General features: G+C 37.7%; 1 protein-coding gene across 1 annotated transcript in view; it reads left to right on the forward strand.

Annotated features, from left to right (window-relative positions):
- Cad88C (cadherin-88C) overlaps positions 1-21,613 on the forward strand; it is a 283,326-nt gene that overhangs the window by 114,419 nt on the left and 147,294 nt on the right. The gene's annotated exons all lie outside the window — the stretch shown is intronic.

Raw genomic sequence — 21,613 nt, forward strand, 5'->3', positions numbered from 1 at the left:
GCGTCTTATTCAAGTCACGAATCTCATTGAAGGGAGAAAACTGTACGAAGGCTACGTGCCTAATGGATGGGGAACCTAATGGCAAATAGCACAGCTGGATTGCCTTGTTTTGTGATTGAGTGCTGGAGATGGCTCGGCTTGAGGGCGACAACTCGTCCACAATATTCCTGTAAATGAGTCTCCAGTTGATGAGGGTCATGATTGGGACTCGAGGAGGATTGATTGGAGAGAGAGAGAGAGAGAGAGAGAGAGAGAGAGAGAGAGAGAGAGAGAGAGAGAGAGGAGAAGAGGGGGGTTCCAGGTAGTTTTATCAGTTACCTTGCTTATCTCTCTTTTAATTTTGTTGTAAATTTGAATTCTCTCTCTCTCTCTTCTGTTTTACACACAAACACACTCATCTCTCTCTCTAGACTCAACTGTTTTTACACAAACACAGCATATATATAAATATATACACAAACATGTATATAATAAATATAGTATATAGATATATATATATATATATATATATATATATATATATATATATATGTTATATATATATATGTACATATATATATAAATGCACACACACACACACACACACACATATATATATATATATATATATATATATATATATATATATATATATATATATATTTCACGTTTCTTTGTTATAATGATTGTGATGTAACTTCATCTACAAGTAATTTTGTTGATGATGTATTTATTGGTCACGTTGATACTTGAATGTAATCAGTATTTTGCCTTCCAATCAATATGCTTTTGGAATAACATTGACGTCTGTAGTTTTCGGTCTTATTAAATTACGTCCATTATGGGTTATGTCGTCCGTCTGCGTATTCTGAACGTAAATTGCTGGGCTAATAGTTATGAGCTGCCATAAAATATTTCAAGAAGCATTATTCTGTTGAAATGGTACAAATAGCTGTGCAAGAGGCGTCTACATGGCTTGAAACTAGTCGCTTGATTGCTTATGTCTGTCCGCTCAGTTCAAAATTAAAAGCACTGAGAGAATAACTCATTTTGTGCTTTAAGTCGCCTTCAATATGCAGCTTGCACGTGTCTCAGCGTTGCTTTCTTGCCATTCATATTGCTATGATTGTCGATTCAGTATAAAAAAAAACATGATTTTACGAAAGAATTTCCCGATATATGACTGGGTCTAAATCTGTTTTTTGGCTGATTGCAAATAATGATTAAACTCCAATGAATTTGCCCATTTATAGCGCAGTAGAAAGTCTTACCATTTTTTGTTTCTGTCCCATAACTTTTGGTGTTCTTTATTAGCTCATTCGTTTTTGTCACCAAAGCCTTGTGATCTCGTAATAATTACCGTCGTGCGAGGCACGTTTATTATAGTCTACTAAACGAATGCCATTTACCCGATTAGTTTTTCTATTACAGAAATTGGACTGTTTATTTCGGCAGTGTGTATGTTGGTTGCCGATAGGCATGAAAAATATCAATAATTTATTTAAAATGTTTAGATAAATGTACAGCAAGAATTCGTCCAAAGGCTATGTGTATTACTGTTTTACAAAATAAATAGTATTACTGAAAATTAATAACTTCTTAGTAATAATTTTGGCACAAAATACGATTACTGGAAAGCATATGCCAACATAAAAAAAGACGCGAGTTCAGTTCAGTAATAACAAAAGCTCACTTTAGAAGGCTATCTACGTCGAATGAAAGGAAAACGCAGGTTAATTGGTTCTTTTGTTCTACTGGGTCAGTAATGAATCTCAGTCATTTTTAACTCCCGTCCTTTTGTTTGCATGGGTGTAGTGGTGTGTGTGTGTGTGCAGTTCAGGTATATATATATATAAACATATATATATTAGTATATATATATATATATATATATATATATATATATGAGATAACAGTAAGATTGCTCATACTTATTATTTTTCCAAGATCTTCCTATTAAGGAAAAGGAGAAATAGTGGGCGTTAATGTTAACCGGTTGAGTGTGAATCTCTCCCTTCCCCTCTGAAATGAACGGTTTTAGCTGTACAGTTTATACGAAAGTAGTATTTGACCTTCGTTTAGATACGGACCCGAAAAGTTTGGAATTCCGAGAAACAACGTCACATACTGGACGTGCAGAAAAGAGTGCGTCGCTTGCAGTGTTATTTTATATGTATGATAACCGACCGTATTTTCCCTACCCTGCTCATACGCAAAGCACATTTTATTTGTTCTCCCTCAGTACAGGTATTTTTAAAGCTGTTTCCAGTCGACATATAAACTCGAGATTATTTGTTTTAATGATTATTTTATTTTTATAATTTGGTGAGAATTTCCAATGTCCATTCGTTCTTCGAGATTTCTCTGGCCTTTGTGGTATTATTACGATAATACTGCAGATTGTGTTTGTTCCGTTCTGTTTATTTTCTCTTTCGAAGCAAATGCTATGGAATTGTAAGACAGACAATGAAATTTATCGTTAAGTATCTTACGTAGAGTGAATACAATTTTGTATGATCAGGAAACTTTTTTGGCAGAATAGTTTTAAAATTGTAAAAAAAGAAACGTTTGTTAATTGTTAGAAGGTATATGAACAATCAGTCTGAAATGGAATAAGTTTGATGATGTAATTTCAGTACGATCAAATGTTATTTCTGAGTATAAACTAAAGAACATTTAAAAGCTCCCGAGTCGCTCCTATTAAGCTATGAAACCAAATTATCAGTTTAAAAGTTCGGTTTCACCGTAATTGCTATGTGTGTGAGACCGTTCAGAGTAAAAAAGGATGACCTTGGCACCTTCTGGCAATTGACGATGGCCACAGATCGGAGCTGAACGTGATGGGGAATGATATCTGAGGGTTTAAGGGGCCTCTGAAAGAGTGCAACCGAGCTTCCGCCTCACAGCCAGGAGGTTAAGTTAGTCACGACACATTTCAATTTTATTTTTGGGTGAATTTTAATGGCGCCTCAAGGAAAAATTAACACAAAATCCTCATATTTACCGGCTGCCACTACTTTGGTGTTGGCCGCTGTTGAAAATTAACGGTGCGTCAAAGAAAATCAGCACAAAATTGTTATATTTCGGCTGCTATTTCTTCGGTCTTTGTCACTTTGGAATGTGGAAAGGAAATGGTTGTATTACTTTGTTATACTTTTCAACACTGGCAGATAATCTGAAGTATTTGTGGTGTAGGTAACTAGAAAGATTACATAACTCAAGTTTGGTTCTTTCAGATTTTCTTGATTTCACGTTTCCATTTTTTTTTATTTTCACATGCACTTTACAGAATTTTTTAAAGCAAATTTAAATGCATGTGGAAAAGGTTAACTGGGAGGGAAAAAGCCAGTTCTCACGAGGTTTACCCTTTAAACCATTCTCCTGGAAATACTGTAAAGGGCGTTTGCACTCTTTAAGGAAACTGCAGTAAAATATGTTAATTTTTAACGTGCAGCTCCTTACATTCACAAACGGAGAGAAAGCTATTGATATTGCTTTGGTTTTAATTAAAACTTTTTCGCTGCCTGGCCTCAGAGAAAGTCCTCTCACCGGCCTTCAGTCATGAATACAGTGTAGTCATTTGTTTTGCATAAGTGCACGAACGTTAATATTGCACCTTTTCTGAGAAGATTTCGTCTCTGTTGGTTGGGCATCAGGCCTCTCTCTTCTTTTCAAACTTTACCACACTAAGGGCAAAGGCCGGTGCTGGCATAAGCCAGATTAATCTAAACCCGCCTAACCTGTAGATGTCAGCTGGATGGACAGTATAGATTTTTTCTTTTCTTATCTGTGTCTCATTTGGCCTGTACCGAACTCCCTCTAATTTCCACCCCCGATCATCGGCAGTCGTCACACAACCGTCCAAAGCATTCCAGCGGTGTCACCTCGGAACAAAGACCGCGTTGTGCCCACATAAGGACGGGGCGACCTGATGCGACGGGAGGTATTCTGGAGGATGGATCCCCCTCAACTGCATCCGTTTGCAGTGACAGTGTGCACAACGCGTGTATGCTGGGCCTCTTCTTAATCTTTGACATCCTGCAGCTTCTCCGCCTCTTTCTTTCTCTCCACCTCGGTTGAGGAAGGAAGTCAAAAAGAAAGAAAGAAGGAAAAAAGAAACTACCGTTAGAGTTGAGGGTTTAAGAGGGAAGGGTGCTGTCGCATGTTCGTCTTGTTGTGCTGATTCTCTCTCTCTCTCTCTCTCTCTCTCTCTCTCTCTCTCTCTGGTCTTTTGGATGGCATGTAGGACCCCTTTTTCTCATTCTTTCTGTCCGCCACTCTCTTCTTTAACGCCGTTAAATGGCGTAGAAATTCCAACCACCACCACTCTTTCTCTCTCTCTCTCTCTCTCTCTCTCTCTCTCTCTCTCTCTCTCTCTTCCCTTCTTTTATGCCGTTAAATGGTATGAAAGACCTCGAAGTCTGTATTTGCAGGTGTTTAATTCAGCGTAGGTGCAATGGAAGTGGTCCAGCAAAGAGATGGGTGGACGGGAACAATAGGTGGATCAGTGGGAAGAATTTAGCCAGTTCAAGATTATTTGATGGGATAGACTTCTTTTATAACTAACGAAGATATTTTTTTTTACATAATTACGTTGAATAATCACCTTTTGCCGTTGTAGTTTTTATTTAAACTATTATTAAATAATAATAATAATAATAATAATAATAATAATAATAATAATAATAATAATAATAATAATTAATAGGGTTTTGTCAAGTAATTTGCAATAAGTTGTGGGGTGCTACAAGGGAAGGTTATTTAACTTTTCTGTTTGCCCTTCTCATAGATATTGCAATGCATAAGTTGTTGGAGATGGAAGATAAGGTTTGGATTGGAGTGACTATAGAAAGTTAACGGACTAAGAATATGGAGATACTCAGCACAAGATTTGTAAAAGCTGGCTTAATTGATAGCATCATGCATCCAGAGATATGTGACTCAAAATATATTTGAGAAAAACAGAAGTAATGAGGACAAAGTAGACAGAAAAGGATGAAATAATGATAGTGGAGAAAGAATCAATGAGGCTTAAACTTTTAATGATATCCGTAATAGTTGGGATTTAGTGGAAGATTAAAAATGTCGAATCAAATAGTGGGCATACTGAATAAGATTTGGAAATCAAATAGATTAAAACTGCATACTAAAACAAGATTATTAATAAGTATAGTTCGATCTCTTTTGGTATGCTGACACGACTCTTGGTATGACTGTGAAACACTATCTAAAAGATTTTGTCGATTTGAGAATGAAACTCTTAAGAAGAATATTAGGGGTCAGGTGGTTGGATAGTAGTATGGTACCATAATGGAAATTGCAGTGATTCCATAAGTAGATGATAGAATGATGAAAGGGAGGTGGAGATGGTCCATGCATGTCCTACGCACCGCCCTCGATAGACTGGTGATAGTGTCAGTTGTGGGCTACAATATTTGGATAAGAGCTATGTGAAGGAATTCTGGAGGTGAGTGGAGATTGTGGAAGATATTGCACGGGAACCTAATGATTGCTGGGAATTTTAGTGATAGGCTTTTGCCTGCTTGCACAATAATACGGCGTTAGCGTTGGACGATGTTAATAATGATGATCATTATTATGGAATCGAACATATCGACAAATTTTGTTGATATATATATATTTTTTATTGCATAGATTAAGTTCCTAATTATCAAGTAAGACAGCAGAAAAGAATGATTTCGTTGACCTCATGATCAAAATCAACCTTTTGGTATGATTAATATCAAAGGTTCCTTGAAAATCAAGGGTTTTTCAAAGGTCACTCAGCTGTCAGAAGCCATGAATACGGAAATATGAAAGTGATAATTCTTGATTCAGTGCTGTTTATTATTATTGTTTTAAAGCGAGTTTCCTTTGAAAAGAACAGGAGAGTACATTGAAAATCGGGGTGATCGATGGGAATGTGGAAATCCTATAAATAGTGTCATCTGTCGTTCTTGAACAGGTTTTGACTGAAAGGCTACCAGAATAAATGCCTTCTCCCTCCCCTCTCTCTCTACCTCTCCTGCGCCCCAACACCACCACCCTTCCTCACCACTTTTGTTCTGTGTCTCTTGCGTTACCTGTACTATCAACCCCTCCTTCCCATTTTCTTCCCTTCTCCAGTCTCCCTTTGTTCGAATTTGTGTTTTGCCATTGTGAAAACTTTTTATCATCCGCTTTCTCACGTCCGGCTTCAAGGTCCTCGGAAAGAAAGCGTCGATTTCAGCGCATCTCTGGCGGCTAATTTACGCTTCCACCTCTCCTTTTGTTTTGCAACCCCGAGCTTGTCCTATGACAAGACCGTTGAAAGATGGAAGATAGTCTGTGCTTAGGGAAATCGTCGGCTCGACTGCCCTTTTCGCAATTAAAGGCTCGTGATTGGCACTGGGTTTGTTAGGACGTTCTGTCCGGGAATAAAAAAGATGCCGTAAGTCTTTGTTGTCCTCCGAAGCATTTCGAAAATGGGAGTTTGATTGGGATGGCCCATTGTGAGTCTCTCTCTCTCTCTCTCTCTCTCTCTCTCTCTCTCTCTCTCTCTCTCTCTCTCTCTCATGTCAGCATATGTACTACATCCCTCTTTCTATCTCTCTCTCATCTGCATGTACACTTTCCTTTTTATGGTATAAGAATCGTACTGCAGGTGTGAAGTTTTCTGTTCATTCACAAGAGACAGATGTTGACCTCTTACCTTTATGTAATATATGATGCACTTATCAGTATGCGTATTGCATCTCTCTTTCTGTCTTTCATTTGCATATATACTTCCCTTTTTATAGTATGAGAATCATACTGAAGGTGTGAAGTGTTCTGTTCATTCACAAGAGACAGGTGTTGACCTTTTATCTAACATGATGCGCAGGGCAGTGAATAGAAACTTCAAGAATTTAACTGCCAGTTTTTCAGTGACTGTAGAGGGTTCGTTTTATTTTGCTCGAACGAAAATGAAATGTTTAACTCCTTGAGATATCTTGGTTTAAGATTTCGGGAAATTATTTGGAGACAGTGAACGCGCTTTCATGTCAGAAGGAAATACAGTATATGATTTTAGCGCAGAAATAATAGTGGAGAAAGCGGTCGTTGTATGGTTTAGAAATCCGTGGTGAAGCATCAACCATAGTCACGAGTATTTTCCTGCTGTGATTTTGCATGGCTCTGCATCCAGGATTATTTGCTGGTTATTACCTAACTAGCTGGCACATACCTCAAAAAATGGCGGTAATATAAGAGAGAGTCGAAAAGGCAAATCTCGACCGTACAGACATTACTTACCATCTCGATGGTAGTTTGATTCTGCATGCTTTCATAGTGAAAGGCTCGGCCTAGATTAGACGACAGCAGACTTCATTATTCACAGATTATCGTCGTTACACAGAGAATGAATAGAGACAAGATGTTGCATTGCCTTTTAAAAAACGAAAATCGAGTTCTTTGGCACGTTGAGAAGGTGATGCAGATACAGTTTCGTTCCCTTCTTACAGTGCTTCATGTTGCAATCGCAGCTCCTCATCTGGACCTTGGATTGTTGCTGGAGAGGTCATTCTTCACAGGTCGAGGAGGAAGTAACACCTCTGAGTCTCTTTGTAAATCACGCTTCCAAATATCATCATGAAACTGGGTTTGTTTTCAGCGTTGACCACGTTTCTCTGCGTAAACGAGTGTTTTCTAGTCAAAGCAGATCGTGTCTGGAGTGATTTGTTTTGAGATAATGATAAAAATGGAAAATATTACCTGATGATAAAGATGTCATTTCAGATTTTAACGAGATAAGCAGAATTGAATGATTCGTGGTTTTTATACATTATTCCAAAACATTCAGGAGCTCATTTGACTTTGGCTGTGGCGGTTTGCATGGTGTTTTGCGGCAGGTTCGAGAGCAAAGTCGACGACTTTGGCCAGCGTTGATTCTGCCCAGATGCTTCACGTGAGCGCTGGCTTTTTTCTTGCATCTCAGTCGTGGCTTTGTCCTGTCGCGAACTCCCAATTTTATTCACTTCAGTTCCGCTTTAAGGTCGCTTTGCTTGTTTTACTGACCATTCTTTGCGCAATGGTCTTAAGAAATCGCTGATTGCATCCCTCTCCCAAGTTCTCGTCCACATTATTTACCTTAGACTTCAGAATCGATAGATGTTGTTTGGAGGTCACGAACGCGATGGATAGCTGGTTTGATCAGTATTTCAAATGAGTGTTGGAACGAGCTTTCTTTTTACAATATTTGGAGTGGTATAACTTGGCATTTTTGAAGAGGCAGGTCTTTCATTATTCGAAAGGTGAAGTCCAATAACCGTCTTATCTTTGGCCAGCCTTGTTCATCTCAAGCTGGAGTTCTTAAAAAAAAATGAAGTTAATTTTAGTTGTATTTCATTGCAGCTTGTACGTTTTCTTTTATAGTGAAAAGCACGATGTTTTAAAATAACTTTTTAATCTTTGCTGTATTGACATCAACGAATGTCTCTTGTAAGCAACATTTTAAACTCCCTTCATGTCACCAAATTGTAATTTTGAAAGCATAATACTTACATAATTCGATGGTATATTGTGGGATGTATAGTAAGTGTAATTTATTATGTCATTTGCAGTAAGCTGCGAGTTACGTCACCGCTTCGTAGCTGAGAAATCAGAAGTGCATAGTATTCCATTATTTATTACCTGTTTGTGATCCGTATCACGGTAAAAGGGTCTGCTCTGTGTCTTCTTCTGAAGTGTAGCAGAAGCATGGATCTCAAAACCTGGTCTGTGTCACAGCCTCCGTAAGTTTAGATTTCCATATTATTAATTTTGAGTTCCCTTCCTTTTTTCTAGTTTATTTATTAAAAGTCTGTGTGCATATAGATTTAGTATAAATACTCCAGATAATTCTCTTGTTAAATGTGTCTCTAGTTTTCAGAGCTTATTAAGCTCGAAATGATCTTGATTCGCTAATGTCGAATTCAAAACAAGGTCAAAAGCCGGCCATCATACACTGAGTTTTATTTTTAAATCCTCTGTGGGCTCGTTCTTCACCGAGACAAAACAACCGTTTGTGTGTCTGTTGTGCCTTAATTCTTAGCAATGGTTTGCAAAAAAAATTTGCGAAGTCTCACGAATATTTTTTTATGAAAGGTGGGCCTTGCAATTTTTTTTATGAAAGGTGGGCCTTACGATTTTTTTTTATGAAAGGTGGGCCTTACGAATTTTTTTTTATGAAAGGTGGGCCTTACGATTTTTTTTATGAAAGGTGGGCCTTACGAATTTTTTTTTATGAAAGGTGGGCCTTACGATTTTTTTTTTTTTTTTTTTAAAGAAAGGTGGGCATTGCGACTGGGATTAAATGATTGACTATTGACAGGATTATTGCCGTTTGTCTTCCTGCCTCTTGCTCCAGTAATTGGTTGGCGTCAGGAATTTTTTTTTCTCCACGATAATACTGCGTTTATTCAATATATATTGATTTCATTCATCCGTTTCTTCTTTCATCAATTAAGCGTAGGTAATTGTTTATTTATTTCACACTCCCAGTTTTTTTTACTATTTTTCTTTACTTGGCAACTGTTATTATTGCTAAAAATATGCTCATAGTCTTTTGGAACAAGATAAAAAGCCTTACAATCTGACATGATGCCCATGTATGGTAACAGATACCATCAGAATCAATAGAGAAACAAGAGAAAATGTGAATGGGTGAGGAACAGATAGTGAGAGGGGGTTGTGTTTATGCAAATAACGGACGAAAGCCTATAAAAAGGTCCAGAAAATCGTGAAGAAAGTCATATACGAAGTCCTAAACCAGATGGGAGTTCAGGAAGAAAACGCACAAGACCCAAGAATGTTGGCAATAACTTATTTCAAGCCTAACCCGTGAAGGGCAGAAACTAACTGAAAGACCTAATATAATGATAATCATGACGAAATAATAACCCAGGCAAAAGGAAAATGTGTCATTGTGCACCTTGAAGGTCAAGGAACTCTAAAATAGGTCGCAGAGAGTACTTCATGGTCCAAGGTTTGAGAACATTGGTTATAGGGTTGCTACTTGTCATAAGGCAAGTAAATATGGCATCTGAGAGGTCTACCCACTTTGGTTGAGTCTGCAAAAAAATCTTTGAAATTGGGCTACAGTTGATGCCTTTCATTATACGAAGAGAGTACACGCCTGTACAATTTTCTGTAATTCACCTTTTTTTGTCTGATTCATCCATCTTCCAACCAGTGTCAGCACTTGTTACCTGTACGTGTTTCGCTAGTTCCTGATGCTGTTGCTCCTCACTATCACTATCTCACAGACGTCAGCGATAATTCATTTCAACAGCTTTCATCGTATCCTTATAAACACATTCAACACCCACGATTTGGCCATTATGCCGCCCCGGTCATCACCTTTTAATTCATTTTTACCTTGGCTTCCTTTGTCCCAAATCCCCTTCAGAGGCTTCCCATAATTTAAGCTGGCTTCCTGCATCTGTTAATTTTTAGTTTAATTCTTCACACACTCTAATGTATTTATGAACTCCGATTCGTCGGTCACATATGCTGGCCTTTCTGAGTTTACCTTCAAGGATCTTCTGACATTTGTAACCCGTGTCATTGCACATGTATTCAAATGTCTCTGTGATATATTGTCAGTATGCATTTGGGTCTGAATTTTTTTTTTATTCCCTTTATTCATCATTTCACTTTTCGAAATAAGAAAGTGGGATGTTATCTTATTCCCATTTTAAAATACCGCCTTGAAGGCTCCGTTGACTTTTTTGTTTTTGTCAGACGTAAACATGACTCTTCGAGCTTTATCTTCGCTGTCTATTCGGGCGGAACACTTGTTTTTCGCTCTTTTCCTTGTTCCTTATTCAAGATTTCGATAAAAGAAAGTAGCATGTTGTCAAATTGTCATTTTTGAAAAGCAGCTGGGGAGAAAGTGATTTCGCGGGGGCGCGCGCATTGTGCCTCACAGCCCGAAAGGAAAGGGAGTCATTTCCACGACCATCTCCCTCCCTCCCCTTCCAATCCTCAGACCCCTCCCCCACCTCCCGGTAAGACTATACCGGGTAGCAGCTTACACTCTTTCAGGGGTCTCTGGCCATTCCCGATCTCCTCTCTCGGCGAAAAGGTCGCGGAGTCATGCCAGGGGTTATGAATCCAGAGTGTGATTAGTCTAATGAAGGAATAATTGTGATTTCGAAAATTACTAAGTACGAGAAAAGCTTTGTTATATTCACTTTCATGCACACCAGGGCTTCGCGTCTCTCGACCTGTTTTTTGTCCGGCGCTGTGCTGTGGATATTTGCCGCTCTGTTTTCGTTTCATATAATTTTTAATTTTCAAAATATTTTTTTTTAAAGTGAAAATTACCTTCTAGCGTGATGAACGTGTTAGCAGAAGTGCTAGTAACTATTGTGGTTTGCTCTTCGGGGCAGATAATTTGTTGTTGAAAGTAATTTATCTAATTAGTTTCCTCAGCACGTAGATTACTGTCTGTGTTTGATTCCCATATTTAGAAATGATTTATACCTTTTTTATTTATATATATTAATTTCCTTTAGCGGTACACATGTTAACGTATAAACTCATGTATTTTCATGAAACAAAAGTTTGTCATATATTAAAAGGCAGGTCTTGAAAGACTGTGAATAAATTGTATTAGTTAGGTTTTGCTTAAATAATAATAATAATAATAATAATAATAATAATAATAATAATTGTAAATGATGTGGTTGTTCCTGTTATAGGATATGTGCAATGAAGAAAAATACATTTATTTATAGTTAAGATTTTTCCTATATGTTAGGTCTAGTTTATATAAATATTTGGCCCGTAAGCCATTCATTCATATTGACCGTTATAGGGAACCAGTGGTTGGTGCCCCCAACATCACTGCTGCTCTCTCTGTGTGTGTGTGTGTGTGTGTGTGTGTGTGTGTGTACATGAACTTCTTATATTTTGGGATATCAAGAAAGAAACGGGACCCATTTCTCTCTCTCTCTCTCTCTCTCTCTCTCTCTCTCTCTCTCTCTCTCTCTCTCTCTCTCTCTCTCTCTCTCTCTCTCAGGCGGGTCTTTGAATAGTGTGAATAAATTGTTGATGCTTGGTAGTGCTTTTATCTTCATTATTAGCATTGCATAATGGTAATACGTAATAACTTTATTATTAATTATATGACACATCCTACTACGAAATTTGTTGTGCATACTTGAGATTAACCTATAATGACCCTTAGGAATACCAGTGGCTGCACACCCGTAATTATTTCGTTTTCTAGAAGAGGTCTAAAAATTTTCTCTTTTTCCCACTTTCTCTCATTCTCTCTGTTCTTTCTCCGTAGAGGGGGTAGTGCCATCAGTGTACCTCATGCGGTGCACTGTAGGCATTACTTAAGGTTCTTTGCAGCGTGCCTTCGGCCCCTAGGTGCAACCCTCTTTCGTTCCTTTTACTCTACCTTCTTTCATATTCTCTTTCTTCATCCTACGCTCCACCCTCTCCTAACAATTAATTCATAGTGCAACTGCCAGGTTTTCCTCCTGTTACACCTTTCAAACCTTTTACAGTCAATTTCCGTTTCAGCGCTGAACGACCTCATAGGTCCCAGTGCTTGGCCTTTGGCCTAAATTCTGTATTCAGTTCAGTTCAATTCTCTGTTCTTTAACCTTTTTGGGAAATCCTCTCCTGAAGCAAAAGAGAAAAAAGAAATGGAACTTACCACTCTCTCTCTCTCTCTCTCTCTCTCTCTCTCTCTCTCTCTCTCTCTCTCTGTTGTCCGCGTGCGTATTATGTTTGTCTGTTCTGTGATTACTTTCCTATTTTGCGAAATCCTCACCTGAAGCAAAAAGTAGAGAGAGAGAGAGAGAGAGAGAGAGAGAGAGAGAGAGAGAGAGAGAGAGAGAGAGAGAGGGACGGGTACTTTCCACTTTTAGTGGCTACTCCCATAAGCGGCCTCCATTGACTTTTTAGCATTCACTCGGTGAAGTCTTGTACTCCTGTGATTTATGACGCCAGTCTAACATTGGTCTAGTTTTAGTTCGAAAAGACTAACATTGTTCTATTTCTGGTACGAAAAGACTAACATTGTTCTAGTTCTAGTTCGAAAATACTAACATTGTTCTAGTTCGAAAGACTAACATTGTTGTATGTTCGAAAGACTAACATTGTTCTAGTTCTAGTTCGAAAAGACTAACATTGTTCTAGTTCGAAAAGACTAACATTGTTCTAGTTCTGGTACGAAAAGACTAACATTGTTCTAGTTCTAGTTCGAAAAGACTAACAGTGTTCTAGTTCTAGTTCGAAAAGACTAACATTGTTCTAGTTCTAGTTCGAAAAGACTAACATTGTTCCTGTTCGAAGATGAAATCCTCGGCTGTTGCTTTCACAGCCGTTGATGACAATGTAGTTCGTCCAGGCTCTGAGGTGATTTACCTCGGTCAGGAGATGGGGGCGTGTTTCTTGTTGATGAGCTTTTGGTAACTGTACCTGACTCCAACAAGCAGATCGAGGCCGTAATTGGAGGGATTTAAAGACGTGTGTGAAAGAACTTGCTCTGGAATATGTGTATATATATTTATATATAATTTATATGTATGTATATGTGTGTATATTGCTGTATATATGTATGTGTGTGTGTACGTGCACGTGTGCAGGCGTGGGAGAGAAAGAGAAGAAGATTGAAAGAGAGAGAGAGAGAGAGAGAGAGAGAGAGAGAACTATGCCCAAGGAGCAGACCCTCATTAACCAAATTCTATTTACGCCACAAGACGGATACATGCATCGTATTCGTTTACGGCAACTTGTTTTTAATAAGTTTCTCCTATTGAACATTAGTGTTATGTCTTCGTGCCACTTCGGTCGTTGCATGGCAAACACCTCATTTGCATAAAAGTTAACGAACTTGTCTGCTCGTATCTGCTTCTGTCGGAGATGCGGTCGAGATACGTTTTAATAGCTGCTGGCGAACTCGGAGCTGAAACTCTCTCAGAGGAAGATTACGAAGCTAAAGACGAACACTTGTGAAGATAAGAATCCTTAGTGCACAGAGCATGAAGAACAAAGATGGCTCTCGGGAAAGGTTGTCTTTGGAAATTGCGAGATATCTCATCCCGTCCGTCCGGGTGAACTGGTCGTGGCGGGGCGGCGCGAGCGCCATTGAAGAAAGAAACTTTGGGCGGGATATGATGGAAGGTTCCGATGAACTGATGGACGAGAAAAAGAACAGGAAAGAAAGGGCTTCATTACGCATGCGCCAGATAGGGGAGAACAGCAGTTACGATACTTTTACTTGTTCAAAGATAAACCCGTAGGCAGGATGTTTACCATTGTGTTAAAGTGGCTGTCATATGTTCGGGAATGTTACTTCTTTGACTGGAAGCTGGCGCAAGGCATAATGTTACAAGATTCTAAACATTTCATAAAACAATGAAAATTCTTTATTTGTCTAAGCAAGAACAACAGGGCATCAGCTTCAGATGTTGAATCCTCCTCATTCTTGGAACCCTCTAAACATTATTTTTTTCCCAATGGGATAGATAACATATGACCGCATTCAAAATAAGTTAAACATTAAAATACAATATTTACTGTGTCTTAAATAAGAAGGAAATTGATATTGTCTTTGGGCGTGAAAATAAAAGCAGTAATCATTCTAAAGGAAATATGCACGTTCCTATAGTTTGATTTTGAAGTTATTCAAGGTGTAACTTGTTATTGTTGCCCAAAGAACCAAGAAGAAACAGGAAATAGTTGACAGTAAAGTGTAAGGACTACAGTAAGAGGAAGAGTACTAGTAATCTTCATCCATTCGTAAGGCACCGTGTTATCTTTCCCACGGTGTTCTCAGGTTAGGCTAGTGCTTCCGAGATAATTACTGCCAGCCAGATCAAAGGTCTGTTTTGGACATTCATACATTGCATGAAGATAGGAAGGAAAGTATTTAAGGCAAATGTCAACTAGCATTCTAGAAGAAATAAAGACGGCATTGTAGTACGTAGATCAAATCTGTGATGTGCCAACCATGTACAAAAACACGAATTCATGCCTTAGCTCCAAGAGTCACGTAAGCTCACGTTGTGTTTGTGTGAATGTTTCAATTAAAATCCGTGTAATTGTTTATATTTCTATTAAATTATTAATCAATATGCGTAAGTATAGAACGTACTTTTAAATTGATGTCTAGTATCATTAATGGATTTGTAACGCAGCCTTTGGTTTTCAAGAATGTTTATTACGTTTTTATGTACATGTACATATGTTAATTCATACCGTGTAATATCTTGAAATGTACACATAGGTGGAGCGATTCTTGGCTTTTTATTAAAATAGCTTCATATGTAAATATGAGTTATACGTTTTGTGGTATCTGACGTTCTGTGATATATGACAAAATGTAATATAAAATAATTTTCAGGATGGCTTTTGCTGGCTATCATTCAGTTATACTGTAACACTTTACTAAGAGTGCCTGCTTAAAGGTATGTCGTTCGTACATCTTTATTATTTCTTGACGAATATCATAAAAAGAAAATGCTGGACCTGCAGTCAAGGTTATGCCAGAGGCGTGTATCTGCTGATATTAGTAAGGGATGAACTCATCAGCATGTGGGTTTGGGTCGTTTTTAGACATCGAGCGAACGGAGGAAAAAGTTAGAAAATATGAATAAATGTTTTGTAAAAAATGGAAATGACAACTCAGACCAAGAAAAAGAAAAGAAAGGCACTGGCGAAAGTGGAAGACTGGGGAAAGTGGGAATACCAAATGCGGAGGAGAGAGAGAGAGAGAGAGAGAGAGAGAGAGAGAGAGAGAGAGAGAGAGAGAGAGAGAAAACAAATTAAATTGAAAATGTTTAATATCATCATGTGGGTGTGGCCTCTGATTTCTGCTAATGGGACTGCGCACTACAGATATAAATTGGATTCAAGCCTCAAATAATTATTTATTTTTAATGATTTTCTTTTCTCTAGACTGTCACTACAACCCTTTATTTTTAATCATTTTCTTTCCTCTAGAATGTCACTTCAGCCTGTGTGTGGGTAACAACTCATTTTGATTACGTGCAGTTTCGGAGAATGGTAACATAATGACCATCTTCCAGAGGTACCTTTAAAGTTGATTTTAATGACCTTCCCGGTATTGGAGCTGTTGTGACGCATAGTTTCAAAAGGACATCAACTTGGAGGCTTGAAACCTTTGTGAATGCCAGTTGCAGGAAGCAACCAGCACATGAAATGGTATGAAATGATTGCTTCCACTTCTGTAGATATCTGTCTCAGTGTTTTCTTTTTTCTCTTGTTGACTGTGCATTGGTTAAGTTATGATTTCATGTTTGTGTATATGTGTGTTTGAGAGAGATGAACTTTCTCCTGAATTAAATGGTATACTGCGAAACTGCAGTTGCGGTATTGAGGATGAAACGAAATGTTGAACTGATGCTTCAAGTGTCAGTTGTATATATACATTTTTTTGTGGCAAAGTCAGACAAAGGGAACAATTTGACGTGTTGGTTGTAATCTTCTCTGCCATTTCTCAAGGAGCATTCTCCCTTCTTGAGAGAGAGAGAGAGAGAGAGAGAGAGAGAGAGAGAGAGAGAGAGATAGATGTCTTACATGATTTGATTTCTGTTTTGATCCATTAAACTACGTAACGTAAGTTATAACTTTTTTTTTTTTTTTAGTTATATTTTTGTAGTTTTAAAAACCATGATACATTTAGAAGTAATACATTCCTATGTATTTTAGAACAAATATTTGAACTCGTAAAGAAGTGATTTTCGCTGTGGTCAAGAAAAAGATATGAGCCACATTCGGGAAAGCAATAAAAACATAGGTATTTCTATTGTTGTAGCAGCCATTATGTAGGAATCTTAATACCACTATTAACTTTGACAGAAGAAGTATTCAGATAATTGCGCCATCGTCTATACAATTTAGAAATTTAACTATTTTGGACAAAACTTTATTTTTCCACTAATAATGACTGTATTAAATTGTTTAATGTTAAAAAATTGAATTTTTACAGTAATGGTAAAAAGTTCTCATATTCTTTGAAGATACGATGATGAATGATACCTTGTCGTGGCGTTTTTAAAAGTAACTAAATGAAGTCTTTGAATAGTCAATGAGCGCCAGAGATTCCCTACGTGAAGCTCATGAATGAATGCCCCCTACTGTCTCTTTTAACTGAATAAACACACACACACACACACACACACACACACACACACACACCCTCATCTTCCCTTTTATTTCTTTATGTATTAGGAATACCCCACCCCTATTTCTACGGCTAGGCCCAACACACACAACACACACACACACACACACACACACACACACACACACACCCCACGCTAGTATATTCATGGTGGGTGGCGGGAGACTCGCCCTAGCTGTCGGTTCCTGTAGATGAAGATGCCTTGGCTTTCTCCCGGGCCTTTTGTTAAGTGGAAGATGGATGTGATGTGGCGGACCTGTTTAGTCGAGTGCTAGATGTGATTGTGATGTGTGTATGAACGGGCTCTGCCATACAAAAGCCTCCGCTTAAGAAAAGAAAGTTTCGGTGAATGGGCTGAAATCAGCCGTGTAAGATGGGGCTTTGGGATATGCACAATTTATGGTCTCTCTCTCTCTCTCTCTCTCTCTCTCTCTCTCTCTCTCTCCTACGCAATTGAATTTCGGAGTTGTATTTGTCCTGTATATCCAATAAGTTTGACTTTCCATTTTTTACTGAATTATCCTGCAGTTGGTAAAAATTTCTGTTTTTTATGTGAAGTAGTTGATTACAGGTGCACGTGATAACTCGTTCCTTAACTCTGTTATTTCTTAATATCAGAAATATTAATTTCATTGCATACCACGATCATTTTTTCCTAGTGTCTTTTTTCACGAAGCTTTAGAATCAAGGGTGTAAAAGTACTCAGGAGTTCGGATTAAGGGAGATGGACTGCTCAGCCTTGAGTGTGATTTGCGAATTCCGAACATTTTTGTTCTTTTTCTCTCCGCTAACTATTGAATATATTGTTGCCACTTTGTGTTTCTGCCTCTAATTCCAGCAATTGGTAGCCGTGTGAAATTGATTTTTTTCCCCCACGATGACTGCGTATATTCAGTACATTCATTTCAGACATCCTTTTCTTCTTTCATCAACTAAGCGTTGGTAACTTTATTTCTTTCATACCCCAGAAGTTTTACTATTTTTCTCGACTTGAAATGTGCACTTATTCTGATAGAAGAAGATAAAATCCGCTGCAATCCTACATGTGTGTGGTTACGGATAGTATCGATAGTAAAGGATTTATAGGAGAACATGAGAATGGGTGAAGAACAGCCAGTCAGAAGAGTGTATATGCAAATAACAGGACGAAAGCCGATAAAACGGTCCAGAAAATCATGAGGAAATGAACACCCAAACCAGATGGAATTCAGGCAGAAAGTGCGCAAAAGAAATCTTTGGGATATGCACAATTTATAGACTCTCTCTCTCTCTCTCTCTCTCTCTCTCTCTCTCTCTCTCTCTCTCTCTCTCTCTCTCTCAACGCAACTGCTCTCTACGATGTTATTTTTGTCCTAGACATCCAGTAAGTTAGACTCTTTATTGTGTGATAAATTATCCTGTAGTTTGTAAAAATTCCAATTTTTGTATTTGAAATAGTTGATTACAGGCGTGCATGATACCTCGTTACTTAATCCTGTTATTTCTCAATATCAGAAATTTTAATTCCTTCGGATACTACGGTAATTGTGTCTAGTCTTTTTAAGGTATCCTTTTTCACGAAGATTAAGAATCAAGAGTGTAAACGTGCCCTGTATATCTGAAACGCATACATTTAAATGAACATTTGGAAGTGGATGTTATTCTCTAGTTGCGTTTTCTTAACACATGAATTTCTTTAACGCCAAGTCTTACTGATTTTTTTTAGCTAATCATGATTAAATACTTATTAAATTCACCAGAATACCTGTTTGCTATTTATTTCAGTTTTTTGTATTTATGATTTACTACCTGTAATGTTTTGTGTAATTAATTAATTCCTGGCCAGTGACTTGTCTCAGTCAAGAATCCATAATCTGGTGTTAAAAACACAAGTAAACAATCAGCGGGCATTGGTTAACCAAACAGTATAACCATATTTGTGCGCATGGAGAAATGAATTACATATATTCCAGTGAACAATATATGACATGGAACGTTGCATTATAATTAAGAATTTAGTTTGCTTTTGCCACGATTAAGAAAATTGTAACCCTTTCGTGTAATAGCTAGTGTGGGATGCCATGAGAAATTTATTCTCCAAGATCTCTCAAGTACTTAGTGAGTGACATGCATATTATCTTGATTATGGTTGTCATTTTGTCTTGATTTCTATGTCATTTGGCCCAATAAAATCTTGAAATCAGAGCTGCATGATGAAAGAGGCGTTTTCTACATGAACTGCAGAACTATTCTCTATCTGATGGTTTCAACTCGATTGTGTTAGTGTGTGTGTGATTATTAAGAAAATGATACCTCTGCACCTAAAGCAGTCTAATAAGTTCCCTCCCTCTGAAATTCGTAATTATTAATGGGTGCAACACTAGAGAAAGATACTCGTAAGAACGAGAAGGACAAGTGATTCTAGGAAAAGAACAAATATAAGCATTATCATTACAGCGGCTTTTGGCGCATTTATGGTCGAAGGGTCCCAAGAATGCTAGTCATGCATAAGCCTAAAGCCCCAAGATCATTTAAGAAAAGAGAATTTGTAAAAAAAAAAAACCCTAGGCCAAATATTTTTATGGTGATACAGGGGATTCTTACTCAAGTCTTCGTATGTTGAGGGTGTCCTTATAAATTCTTATCTGACGAATGTGATGTCTTATGTTACGTTCTGAAAGATAGAATTCATCTGATCCAAGAATTTACCATTGAGAATCACGATTGAGGAGAACAAGTCCCTCTTCCATCAGAGTAACCATTGAAAATCTGTTGTCTTTGCTTACTCGCATCCGAGAACGAAGACTTTTGAAACCCCCTGGGTCCTAAACCCTTAAACTCAGATTATGACACTGAGGAACCCAACTTATTGATTCATTGCAACGCAGCTAGAGGTTGGATCAGTTAACCCTCTCGTACTGAGTAGCTGGGCAGTGTCAGCGGTGTCTGCAAGCCTGTTCCATCTAGAAATCAGACTTAAAAGTCATCTGGTGCATTGGACTCGAATCCCTTCCTTGCACCTGTAGCCTACTCAGGAGACATTTTTAGTGAAAAAGAATAACAGTGTCATATCGTTGATTTTCCTATTTCTAGACCAAAGGCCAATTAATGTTCTGTCATTGTACAGCAGGACCGGTTTATAAACATTTGCTTATTACATTGTCTGCTCTCGATACTAAATTCTTGATAGGCTGTGGAATTTCCTCAGCTCTTAAATTTCTTTGTCTCTGATTAGTCTGTCTGATTTTTCTCCAAAACTTAATTTCTTTCATGCAACTGTTCGTTTTTTTTTTTTTTTTTAGGGATTTGTGGAGATGTATAATTCAGACGTTTAGTTGATTGCAAGGAGGTAGTTTTGTAAACTGGGCCCTTTTAATTAACCTGAAATGATTGTATTTTTAATTTTTCCTTTGCTTTGTGTTGTATATGTTCATGTGCGCCGTTAACCTATGCTAATTTAACCATAATATAATTAACATCCAAACTCGAAAAGCAGTAACAATAAGCTTTAGGTCAGCATAAAAACGTATGATCAAACGTGATAATGAACAGTGTAAGGACTCTTGTGGAATTTACTCTTTTTTTTCTGTTGAAATAAAGAGACATAAACAGCATTTTGAAAGATCTATTTTTTTTTTAAAGAATATTGCTATTTGTTTTACAAGCATCCAAATTTGTATCATTTGTGAATATTGTATATTGAATGTTCTTATTATTTTCGCATATGAAGATTATATGGTCGAGAATGTCAGCTGAATGGCGTACTATAATTTACGAAGACCCGGAGAAAATAGTGCAAAGGAAGGTTTATATTCTGAGATCCATTTCTGCAATATAAGAAATCCTTTTTAGTGTTTATCTTTTCAGGACGTTTTCACTGAGAATGAGGCTGCCAATCAAAAAGGGATGGTTCTTGTAAACAGACCTGATTGTAAAAACTTTCTTACTGTTGTTTGTAAGGCATGCTCAGTTTTTTTACATAAAGCTTTTGTATACCGTGTTTTGGCAGAGGTTTTGGACTTGAAAAAGTCAGAAGTAACGAACGGAGATGCATGGTTATTTTTTTTTGTTTTGTTACATAATCACTGTACAAGCTTTTTCATTACCTTGCCAGCCAAATTAAATTAATTTTGCCGTTAAGAAAACGAACTGACAAAGGAAGAGACAACCAAACAGAAAAAGGCGGTTGGGTTAACTTTCAAGGCGTGTTGAAATCACTGCCAGCTTCTCCAGAGTAAACTGAACCACTGGGTTAGAGGTCCGGGAATGGAAGAGAAGACTGTAATCAAGGTCTGAAGGCTGATCTGATAGCCGATTCCAGTAGGGTCTCACGATGCTTTCAGTACAAAATGCTGGTTGGCATCTCACGTCCTGAAAAGGTACCATGGTGTAATACACTAGCTCAATATAATACCAACAACAAACCTGCTTATTTGGAAACCGAGGAAACAGCAGACTTATCACCAGTCGTATATTTTCCTTAACGAT

Source organism: Macrobrachium rosenbergii, chromosome 55, assembly GCF_040412425.1.
Source record: "Macrobrachium rosenbergii isolate ZJJX-2024 chromosome 55, ASM4041242v1, whole genome shotgun sequence".
NCBI lineage: Eukaryota > Metazoa > Arthropoda > Malacostraca > Decapoda > Palaemonidae > Macrobrachium > Macrobrachium rosenbergii.